The sequence below is a fragment of the Macrobrachium nipponense genome, chromosome 9, assembly GCF_015104395.2.
Source record: "Macrobrachium nipponense isolate FS-2020 chromosome 9, ASM1510439v2, whole genome shotgun sequence".
Lineage (NCBI taxonomy): Eukaryota > Metazoa > Arthropoda > Malacostraca > Decapoda > Palaemonidae > Macrobrachium > Macrobrachium nipponense.
In genome coordinates, this window is record NC_061110.1 from 9,776,016 (window position 1) to 9,786,778 (window position 10,763).

Sequence of the window (10,763 nt, forward strand, 5' to 3'; positions counted from 1 at the left end):
ATAGGTAGTTTGCAGATGAAGTAGTTTAGAGAGAGAAAAGAAAGACGCATTTAATGTTTTAGGAGGAATTCAAGTTGCTGAAAGCAAATTTGCATGGAAGGGTGGAATTGTGAATTTTCTGAGAGATGGTGTGCATGGAAATCGTGTACAACATAAAAAATGTGACGATGCTCGCACACTAAATAACACAGTGTGTTGAGTGAAGAGTCAAAGAAAGCTATGAATTACCCAATGGTAAGAAGTAGTAAGTATAGAGATTTTATAAGTTAAGGGAATCCAGATAGGTTAAGGGAGTCCAGATAGGTTAAGGGATTCTGATAGGGTAAGGGATTCCAGATAAGTTATTGGATTCCAGATAGGTTAAAGGATTCCAGATAGGTTAAGGGATTTCAGATAAGTTATGGGATCCCAGATACCTTAAAGGATTCCATATAAGTTAAGGGAGTCTAGATAGGTTAAAGGATTCCAGATAGGTTAAGGGATTCCAGATAAGTTATGGGATCCCAGATAGGTTAAAGGATTCCAGATAGGTTAAGGGAGTCCAGATAGGTTAAGTGATTCCAGATATAGAATCCTTATAGGGTTAGGATGCATCTCTGTATTTTAATTGATAACTTGTGGTGTTATAGGTCAGATTAGGTTGGGAAATCTAGTTGAATAGGGTAGGTTGACTTAGGTTATGGTCATGGATGGTGTTATACACGTGAACCATGCATTTTTTACCAGCATACGTCGTAATTGATATATTTTTTATCATTTATCTCTATGCACTTCACTTGTTTTGGCTAGCCTCCAAAAACCTATGTTTACTAAAGAGGGGCCCTCCATTGTTAGATATAATTGGGAAACATAAATAATAGTCAAGAATGCATAAAGCACGAACAGTGTGAAAAATAACTGTTTCATGTTTTTACCAAGAAATGATTAAGCTCTCTTAGACGAAATTTTATGACAAACTATTTTGCTACAAAGTCATGGAACATTGCATCATAAACTGCTCACCACTGATGAGAAGGAATATTGGAATAGTGATAAGAACCTGTATGAACTATGTATAAGTGTTATCATGTCTATGAATGATAAGATATAGGCATCAGGTAAGTTTCGTCTTGTCCATGAGAGATAGCCAAAATTACCATGCTTTAAATGCCAGATATTTTGACAAAAAGGGACAAATTGTGCTGGTGATCTATGCCCAAGACCACAGACTAAAGACTATAATCCACAAGAGGAAAGATGTGTACATTGCCACGGCAGATAGTTCCAGGACACAGGTCATGCTAGAAGTACAAAGGAGAAAAAAGTAAAAGGAAAGCACGCTGACCATGGAGGACACTGTAACTTGATATACTGCCAACGTGAATTTGGCTAAGTAGTGAACATCAGAGATAGAGATAAAACGAATTAAAAGTTATACCGAGGTTAACCATTAAATGACCCATTATTTTGGACAGAATTCTCCTTCGACGTGTCCCTTACTCATTTTGGGAAAGAACACAGTCCAAAGACACGACTGAGTTTATCTAATATTCGGGGAAAATACCCCATGTCCAGGGTTAATGTAAACACACAAATATAGTCCTCAGTATTTGTAATCGCATTCAAGTGAAATCTGATTCAAATATCTTCCTGTCAGTTTGTCAATGAGTCTTTTAGTCAGTGACTCCCAGGCAATGAGAATGAAGTAAGATGAATTGTATTCTTTTTAAGTTATTAGTGAAATAATATAGACTCTAGTCTAGATTGACTGGGATCTCCAATGACCTATGAGGAAACGAAATAAATACCAAAAAACCCACTGCAGAGAAGCAAATCGAAACGGGCCCTCCAGATATTAGGCACACGAAGTACTTTTTCGTTGACAGTAAACTGACAGATCTCCAGTGACCTAAGAGGAAACGAAATAAATGCCCGAAAACCTGTTCTTCCGGAATGCCTCTAATCTCGACTGACCTATGAGGAAACGAAACAGATACCCAAAACCCTTTCCCCAAAAAAGGAAGCCAAATTTCAAACTGGCCCTCCTGAATTAGGCGAAGAAGTAGGTACTTTTTCGAACGTAGGAAGACATTTACGGACGCGTAGACTTTCCCCAAAATGGAGTTGGATCTCTACTGACCTACGAGGAGACGAAATAAATAAAAATAAATAAATAAATACACAAAACCCATTGTAGAAAGAGCCAAGCCAACTGACCCCCCACCAAAAAGGCCCTCCCCGAAATCCGCGTCGTTCGAATCTGCCGCCGATGACGTCACATTAGCTGACATAAACAAGGGAGTGGAGGAACGGAGCCTGCAATGGCGTCTTCGTCGTAAAAGGTTATTATATCAATTATTCACACCCTTCCCGAAGGCCGTGGGTGCCGTGAGTGTGACAGTGAGGGACCTATGACCACGCACCGCATCCTGTATGTATCAAATCTGGGGGGAGGAAGAGGGATTGGTGGATAAATAGGGCTGAAGGAAATGTGTTTACATCGGGACCTCATAGTAGTACAGTCTACCCTATTTGGGTCCCAGTACTCTCCTCCTCGCCGGTCCCCCCTCTTCCGCTCTCCGGGTCCCCCCTCCCCCCCCCTTCCGTCTCTCGGACGGTTAGGGGTGGCTTTTGGACGTCGTCTTTTTCATTTTATTCTCCCCCAATGTCACTTAAATGGACGCCGTGAGACTGAGGATTAATAGGCTATTTAACGAAGAGGAATTCCAACCAGGGTAGACTGTATCCACTAAACCTACTACAGACTGACCAGACTTGTTAGGCTACGATCGCTTTCCCAAAGTTGCCCAGGCCAAATTAACCAGATTTTCCATTACAAAATGACTCGTATTAGGCCTAACATATCTCATCGCTTAAGACCGCTAGGTATAATTTCCATCAAAGAATTTCGATCGTTAAACCCCAGACGGACTGCAGTATTAATGCTACCCTAAGATGTTCATGCTAGATTTTCATTTTATTTATGAAATTATGACTTAGCCTATCTAATGGCATAACACGAAGGTTAGACTGCTAAGACTTCTATTTTACAAATAGGGTGAAATACCGAATGGTCGACCTCTCCCTTAGTGCGACCACTTTCCCGAATATCGGAAAATATGGCCGTAACTTGTGACTCTGGAGAAAAAAACTGATTTCAAGACGAAAGTAGAGTTGTCGAGGTGTTGCATCATAGTAGCGTAGTACTTTTTCGGAAAGGTGGTCGCGCTACGGTAGAGGCTGGCCGTTTTCTGTATTTTACCCTTGGCCTGAGCAGTGTAGGGTATATTTTGTATAGGTTTAGCATATGGCCGTATTGGACACAAGGATAAGTTTACAGAAATGGTTGCAATTTCCATAATATACTGTGAATTATGGCAATTCTGCTGAAGAGTTCTGCATGGAGATATTCATTATTAACAGTTTTTGATCAAGTAATATAGAAAAGGATATATTTGAGAAATTTTCCTTCTTGTACTCATGTTTTTACATTGATCTCCAAGGGGCTTATACTAAACGCAGTGTCTCGCAAAGGTTTTCTGTAGAACTACATGAATTTCTTTAATATTTCACTAAATACAGCCTGCAGTAAAAGTTATATTTATCCTGTTGCGTATCTCAGGTTATAGGTTATGCATTTCTGACCATTATTGTTGGATTAGTCCTGAACTACTCTAGTTTGCATTTACCACCACAAATATTTAACAATAATAGAGGATGTAGTTGGAAATGTGGAATTTTCTAGGGATTAATTGTAAACGAGCAAATTTTGACAATAGGAATCGTCTGAAACACACAAACTACGAGATTAGCAGTCTAAAAAGTATGTGGTTTGTGTGATTAGTCGTTGTGAGTCACAAAGTATACGTATATTACAGTCGGCCCCCATTTTCGCGTTCTCCAGATTTGCAGACTCTGGCATTCGCAGATTTCTCTTTGGACCATATCTACCCCTTTTTTATGGGAAATTAGCTTATTCACGGTATTTTTCGATGAGAAATATCCTCAAATTCATGGTTTTTTAAATTAATTTCATCATAAAATGCACTTTTTTTTATAAAGCTATTGAAAAACCAGGTATAAAATTTTTTAGTGGGTTTTTCTTGAGTTTTAACAAACAAAACAGGCTGTTTTATAGGGGTTCCAACTATTCGCGGATTCTAACTATTCGTAGAGGGGATGGCGGTCTGGTACACATCCCTTGCGAATACGGGGACCACTGTATTATATAGTAAAGGCCTAAGGTATTGCTAAGTTTATTACAAGGGTGCATCTTGACCTTACCTTTATTAATGTGACTTCATCTTGGATGCTTGATCCTTGGGTGCTGGACTCCCTATCCCAGCTTGACATGTCGTAGAACAATATATAGTACTAGTAAAATACAGGCAGTTGTCGGTTAACATGGGGGTTCCGTTCCCGGCTGAGCGCCAATAACTGAAAATTGTTGATAACCAAGATATTTAGCAGTGGGAGGGACTGCTCTTATTTTCAGATAATTAAAGGTTTAGTGTAGACTTCACACAGAAGTACAAAAATGAAGTTAGTTTCATCCCTGTCAGCAGTTTTTGAAGGAGTTAGAAAATGTTGTGAATTATATCGGGAGGTTTTTTGAAGTTTTTCTTGGCTAAAAAATTACCTAACTCTTTGGTGACAATAATACAAACTCTCAAGTACCCTCAGAGTAGACATGCTGTAGACGATTAACACCGTAAGCACTGTCCATTTATTCATGGAAAACTTCCATAACAAGAATTATCCAAATCTTTGTACATATCTCATTGAGTGTGTACTACCTTGCCCCTCATTTTCTGTAAACAAAATGTCAAAATGACAAACATTTTCATATATCTAACTGTTTCAATTTTGTTGAGAGATGAGTATACCCAGGAAAGTAGGGTCGTTCAAAGTTAAAAGTAGCCTATGTTTACTTGTGTATTTCGGTGTGTTTCAAATGATTCTGACCTTTTTCTGTCTGAGATTATTATTTAGAAATTTTATAGATAGAGAGAGTCCCATGTCCATGACCTAGAGGCCCTTTTGTCCAAGACCTACAGTAAAGGGACGGAGGTTAGGTGCGGAGTTGGAAACTGGATTTTGTTGGGGATATATTAAAATATGAAATACATGGATGCACACTGTTGTAATGAAATCCAGGGCACAAGGTACTGGCCTGATTGGAGGACCCTCACCTAGCCCTAGCTCACGTGCCATGAATCATCTATGGATATATGTAGTACTACAGGAATGTGTCCTAACCCAACAGGATCTAGCTCATGATGAATTTAACTCTAAATTAATGTACATTACTGGAGTCATTCATTATGGATACCCCTTACTGTTAACCCAGAAGGCACTGGATGACAGTAACCACTCTACTTTAGGGTGTTCAGGCACTACAATGATGTCTTGTTCCGATACGTATACAAACCCTCGGACCTTTAACAATAGGAAGTAGCTAGCGGCAGCTGAACGGTCGTAAGCTTCGAACAAGGGGAGAACGGTAGTTAACTGCTTGTCCGATCGTCGCGCGCCGCGCGACTGGGAGGTAAACAAATCACTTTTGCTTTCGGCCGTGTGTGGGAAGGACGTGTTCGCCATCGCTCTGCCCGCTTTGTCGTTTGCTTCAACCTTGAGTATTTGTTTTCTCTTTCTGTATATCAGGAGTGATTGTAAGTACTTTTTCTCAATTCTATTATTCTTGCAATGAGTGAATTGGAAGAGATGGAAATTTCACCGCGCCCTCCAGTCGCCCGTAGAGTGTGTCCCGGGCTGGAGGGGCGTAAATGTGGAGGGTTCAGGTCATTTGTTGAGGTGGACCCCCACGAGGTTTGTTCTCGTTGTAGGGGGCGAGAGTGCTCCCGCAACGAACCATGTGTGGTTTGTATGAATTGGTCGAGGCGCAGTGGGTGCTGTACGAGGGCAGGAAGAGACTTAGGCCGGCCAAGAAGTCATCGGAAAGTCCAGTGACTCCTTTGGTGACGGACACTTCGTCCTCTTTCCTGCCTCCCGGCCAGCCCCCACGTTTCGCGCCTTCCCCTGCGGGGGGGGTAGCGGAGTCCTTTTCCTCGCTCGATCCGTCGAGTGTGGAGGAGGGCGCCCGCTACCCGGACGTACAGCTGTACTCGGGGTCTTCCGTCCGCTCTGGGGGGGGTGTTTCGCCCCCCAGGCGCGGGGAAGCCCCTCCAACTAACCCGACTATTGTCTCCGCAGGTGTGCCATCAGCGAAGGACGACTTGGGACAGGTGTGGGAGTCGCTGGGACTGCAGGGAGTGCCCAGCATCCAGGGGTTGCTCCAGCGGTTGGCGGGGTCGGCTGTTGGTCACTCATGGTGCCGGTGACCACAACTACCACAATAACGACACCAGCGTATGAGATGCCACCACATCTGGTATATACGCCCCATATAATGTCGGTGACACCCACGGTGGCTATACAAAAACCAATTGCTGCCGTGCCAAGGAGGACGGTGCCACCACCACCTGGATTTTTTTCCTTTTGCCGACCCCGGACTTCCGCTGCCCAAAGAGTACCCCCCCTGGGACTGCCGCCAGTGCCACGGATGTCGGTAACTGCAGACAGGACGCCTGGCTCTCCCGTGGTACCTGCCGTGCCTGCCGTACCTGCTGCTGCCTTGCGCTCCAGCTACTCTTTCCATTTCAGATCGGCCTGCACTTTCCCTTTCAGATGTTCCTGCCGTTCCTGCTGTTCCCAGACCTGTTCCTGTTGTTCCTGCTGCTGGTGTTGCTGTCACAGGCTCAGGTCTTTCCGGACAGGTGCAGTCGGCCCTGTTGCTTCGGCAACTGCCCGGCTCCCTCCTGGATGGAAGACCTGACGTCTGTTCTGCGGAGCCTGGCGAAGAAGAAGAGGAAGAGGAAGAAGGTGTCGTCGTCGTCTTCATCGTCTTCTTCGTCGTCTGCTGCCTCTCCTTCCCCTTCGACTTCTAAGGCTAAACAGCCGAAGAAGAAGAAGGGTGCCTCCTCCCCCCCTAAGGGCCCGGCTCGCACAGGCGAGTCGGGGAGCTCTTCTGCTGGTCCTCCTGTTCCTTCGGGAACGGGGCCCGTCGCTTCTTCTGCAAAGAAGAAGTCGACGGGGACCAGAGGTGCACCAGCCTCGGCTGGTGCGTCCTCACCTGGTGCTGGCGGTTTTCTGCGCTAAACCAGGTTCCGTCCTCGGCCGCTTCTCGTTCGCGAGAAGCACCGAGTGGTACGCTCTTCCAAAGAGGACCGTCCAGCCAAAGTGTTTTTGACGCCCCGAGGCTTGCTCGCCGTCAAGACAGCGGCGCGGAGCAGAAGACTGGCGAGAGTCGTGCAGCGACTCTCGCCAGGCCAGTGGACGCTCTCGCAGCGATCAACTGGCTGCTCGGGCTGACGTGACGTCGACGACCGGCCACGGGTTGAGGCGAGGAAGGAGTCCCCACGGTCGCGGGTACCAGCCACGGCTGGTACCAGCGTTTGGTTTGACGCGCCGAGAGGACGCTGGCCGGTCTCGACGCGAAAGGGAGCCTAGCAGGTCACCCGTCCGCCGCTCCCGATGGGACCCTCCGGGCGGAGACGGTGACCAGCGGCAGCTCGCCTGACGCTAGAGATCGGTCTCGACGTTCTCAGCCGAGCCAATCGCCCCAGGCGAGCGGCAAGGCTAGGCCTGCTGCTCGACCGTCACCGCGGGTTGACGATCAGCAGCAGCCCTCCACGCACGCTGGTCCGGCCAGCGAGCGAGGGGGGAGCGTCAGGTCTTGCCTCTCCTGTACCTTCAACCTCCTCGGGCTATACCGGGAGGAGCGAGGTACCAAGGAGCGATCACGAGAGGTGCGCCGCTCGTGACCCAGCTATGACGCCGTGCGGCTCAGGCACGGTCTTAGGGACCCGACCAGAACGTACGCGCAAGTAGTTGGAGGCGACCGTCAGGGGTCTGTCGCTGTTCCTCTTCTGAAGGAGGAGTATCGAGGGATATGCTCTTGCTGGAGGGACTGGACGTCCTACTCCACAAGACGCTGTGACGCCTGAGATACAGAGGAACTTCGCAGAGGTCATTAAGTTGATGCGTCTACATAATGACCTTGCGGAAGGATCGCCGCTACCACCAGCAGAGCCCACGTCCCGGCTCGAGTCATTTTGGGGTCCCAAGAGGGAGCCCAAAATGATGATGGGGTTGCCACGATCGGAGCTTGCGACTCGGTCCTGGATCAGGTAGAGAATCTCGTCCCTCCGGACGGGAGGACTCGCTAAAATCCGGACGGTCCTCTAAGCTGCTTCCTCCTCCTCTACAGCGGCAGAGGCGATTTTACGTGCCATCTGAAGACCCGATATTTGCCGAAACAGGTTAACCCGGAGTTAGCGAGCTGACTCCAGGTGTGTCCCTGCAGCAGCTCCTGTCGGAGAACTTTATGGTTCTCGCAGCAGGAGGCACTTGCCCTGGAATCTACCGCTATGGCAGCATTCCAGGCAGTTTCCTGGTTGGATTTGTGTCACCCTCACAATATCCAAAGTAGCGGCCGGCTCTGGGAGTTCTGCTCTCGAAGACGACGCTTCTTTCAGGAGACTGTGCAGTCTGGAGGAAGAGCAATCTCTTACCTCGCCCATCAGACTGCTAACCTGTGGGCCAACTTGGTTCTTCGATGTAGGGACGCAGTCCTTACCCGAGTGACCAAGGGGGCCGGGCGTGAAGCGGCACTCGGGCTACGAAATGGACCTCTTAGGAGTTCCCCAGCTCTCTTTCCTGGAGAGATGGTGACGCTGCGTTGGTGGAACGGCGGCGCACTGACGAGAGTGACCGCTTAGTCCACCAGGCAGTCTCGAAGGTTTCTGGGCAACCTCGAGTAACTGCGGGCCAAACCAAAGAGCTTGGCTAGCGCTTCCACGGCGGCGAAGACGGTTGCACGTCCAACCCCGTGCGGAAGACTCCAGCTGTTTCAACTTCTGCTAGAGGAGGCCGAAATCAGCCCTCCTCCCAGCCCCTCCTTTCCTTTCCCCGAGGAGGTGCTGGAAAGAAGTCGAAAACGAGGAGGGAAACGCTAGGGAGGAACGGCGTTCCCCCTCACCTGCTGCCGGAAGTGTGCCTAGCGAGCCATTGGGCGACTTGGCAGCGCTACGGCGCCGAGAACTGGATAGTAGACGTCCTTCGGAGGATATCTACTACCCTTCGAGTCTCGGCCCCCCCTCATCTCCAAACCGGTCCATCTACAGACCTATGTCCGGGGATCAACAAAGGACAACGCCTCTTCGACAGGAGATCAAGACCATGCTGGCGAAACGAGCTGTAGAAATCGTGGAGGACCAGTCACCGGGCTTTTACAGCCGCCTCTTCCTAGTGGAGAAGGCATCGGGGGGCTGGCGCCCGGTGATAGACCTCTCTCCCTGAACCGCTTCGTTCGCACGACGCGGTTCACGATGGAGTCGGCACGCTCAGTGCTCGACTCGATCAGGGGGAACGATTTCATGCTTCGGTGGACCTGAAGGACGCGTATTCAAATACCCATCCATCAGTCCCTCCAGAAAGTACCTCCGCTTCATCTTCGACGGGACGGTGTACCAATCAGGGCACTTTGTTTCGGTCTCCTCACCGCCCCACAGGTGTTCACGAGTGTTCACTTTGGTGTCGGCTTGGGCCCATCGAACGGGATACGTCTTCTGAGGTATCTCGACGATTGGCTGGTCCTGGCGAGCTACCCGCTCGCAGTTGCTACAGGACAGAGATCGACTCCTCAAGTTTTTGTCGCGATCTGGGGGATCGTGATAAACTACGAGAAGTCCGATCTCGAAACCCAAGCAGAAGATGAAGTACCTGGGTATGCTGATAGATACGGTAGCAGGGCAAGTCTTTCCCGCAGACTTGCGTATCAGCAAATTCAGGGAGGCAGCCGGCCGGTTCCTGTCGTCGGCAGGAACAGGCAGCACAGCAATGGCAAGTCGTGATCGGCCCATCTGTCGTCACTCGAGAAGTTAGTCCCTCACGGGCGGTCTTCACCATACGGTCTCTCCAGTGGAGGCTAAGGGAGAGTTGGTCTCAGGCCAGGGGATCCTCCTTACTTTCCCGTGGCTATCACGGACAAGGTGAATGAGGCAGGACCTAGCCTGGTGGCTCGACGACAAGAACCTCTTAAGAGGAGTGCCTATACGCACTCCCCCCCGGAGATGCTTCTGTTCTCAGACGCATCGACCGAGGGGATGGGGCGCACACCTGGAGGAGTTTGCTGACTGCAGGTGTGTGGGACCATCACGAAAAGCACCTTCACATCAATGTCCTGGAACTCAAGGCGGCGTTCAACGCTCTCCAAGAGTTTCGGGACCCGCTTGGTGGGACACTCACTGGTGTTGATGTGCGACAACACCACAGTAGTGGCATATGTCAACAAGCAGGGGGGGCTAGTGTCTCTTCCCGCTCCATCAGTTGACAGTGCAGGTGCACGAGTGGGCCACGGCTCACTCGATAGAGCTGTCAGCACGCTACATTCCAGGCAAGAAGAATGTAGTAGCAGACAAGCTCAGCCGTCGGGATCAGGTGATAGGACCGAAATGGTCTCTACACAAGATGTGGCGGAAAGGCTCTTCAACCTGTGGGGGCGACCGGTCGTAGACCTGTTCGCCACCTGGCACAACAAAAACTTCAGGTTTTCTTTTCAGCTGTGCCGGACCCATGGGCAGCTGCAGAGGACGCTCTCCAACACCCATGGGACAAACCTCTTCGCTTACGCCTTTCCTCCCTTCTGTCTGATTCGGAAAGTGATCAGTCGAGCGCTGGTCACTCCCAATCTCAGAATGATCCTGGTGGCTCCCAAACGACCT